Source organism: Ictidomys tridecemlineatus, chromosome 10 (assembly GCF_052094955.1).
Source record: "Ictidomys tridecemlineatus isolate mIctTri1 chromosome 10, mIctTri1.hap1, whole genome shotgun sequence".
Lineage (NCBI taxonomy): Eukaryota > Metazoa > Chordata > Mammalia > Rodentia > Sciuridae > Ictidomys > Ictidomys tridecemlineatus.
In genome coordinates this window covers 104,618,742-104,620,119 of record NC_135486.1, presented here as the reverse complement: position 1 = coordinate 104,620,119, position 1,378 = coordinate 104,618,742, and the positions used below count along the sequence as shown (strand labels likewise).

General features: G+C 58.7%; 1 long non-coding RNA gene across 1 annotated transcript; it reads left to right on the top strand.

Annotated features, from left to right (window-relative positions):
* On the top strand, positions 1–569 carry LOC144367417 (uncharacterized). Its single transcript, XR_013426774.1, has 2 exons — positions 1–71; positions 152–569. It is a non-coding gene; the product is annotated as an uncharacterized LOC144367417 (long non-coding RNA).
* Positions 570–1,378: the final 809 nt, after the last annotated feature.

The window sequence follows — 1,378 nt, the reverse complement described above, 5'->3', positions numbered from 1 at the left end:
GGGCAGCCGGGACTTTGAGGTAGTACAGACGGCTCTCAGGAACCTGCCAGAGTACACCCTGCTCTGCCAAGGTGAGTGCCCCCGTCCAGATGCTAGGTCCTTGGGCAAGTCCTCACTTTTCCAGAGCTGCCTGACCGTGTCTCTCTTACAGAGCATGCAGCTGTGTTGTTGCACCGGGCCTTTTTGGTGGGCATGTATGGCCAAATGGACACCAGTGCCCAGATCTCCGAGGCCCTGAAGATCTTGCACATGGAGACTGTGATGTGAACCTGCGGCAGCCTGACCTGTCCATCAGCCTTAGTGCCCTTGGCACCTGAGCAACTGAGGCCAAGCTCAGGAAGCCCACTCCACTGGTGGTCTTATCTGGGAGCTGGCCAAGGCTGGGCAGGGGCTGGAGCAGCACTGTTGGGCTAGCAGCTGACTTTTGGGGACAGTCCACTGAGGCTACACCACCTCCCAGGTCATAGCTCTGCTGCACAGCCACAGGGGACATGGGCCAGCCCAAGGAGAGTCTAGTGTCTGGGCGAGGCACTCCAAGGGCTGGTTGTAAATGAAGCTTTCTCAATTTGTGTGCTGACTGATGTCCTGTGTTGCCCCTGGCCAGCGTGGGCCTGTGCCCTGCCCTTGTTTCTCCACCACTGAGGTGTCAGGCAGTTGAACAGGGTCCTGGGAGGTGAAGAGCAAGGTTGGGCCCCAGAGCTCTCCCCATGGTCCAGCCTGTTCCGCGGGGATATGTCCACACCAGTCACTGCCTTTGGCCTCCTGTAGTGTGACTGCTGGAGTTTTGTGCTCAGGATCAGCCTTTTCAGGTCACAGGGCTGCATAAGGTCTAGGGAGCCGAACAGTCTCCCCTCTTGCCCCAGAGGGGTGCCCTGAGAGCCTCATCTTGGGTGTGTCTCCAGAAGCTGAGGGCAAGGAGCGGGTGCCAGAGCAGCCACATAGCCAGTGATGAGCACCCTGTCCTTTGCTCATCAGTGAGCCTGAGGAGCTGGGGTTCAGCAAGTGTCCACACGGGGAGGCTGTGGGGCTGGTATGGGGACATGACAGAGTTGTGTTTCAGAGCTGTACCCCTGGCATTTCTCCCACGTGGTCTCCTTGCCTTCAGGGTTAGGATTGAAGCCATCGGCCCTCCACCCTTCAGCAGCCAGAAGCTCATCAGTGCCAGAGGGGTGTGCCAGTCCAAGGCTCCCCTTGGCACCAGCAAACCTGGCTGTGTGGTTCCCACTTAGATTTACTGTCTGAGGCCACCAGGGGATGCTATGGCTAGAATGCAGCTCAGGCCCTCTCCCAAGCCTGGCTGGCAGAGGCCAGAGGTTCTTGAGGTGTCCTGTCTGGAGACCTTCCCAACCCAGGTGCACAGAGATGTCCCAAGACAGTC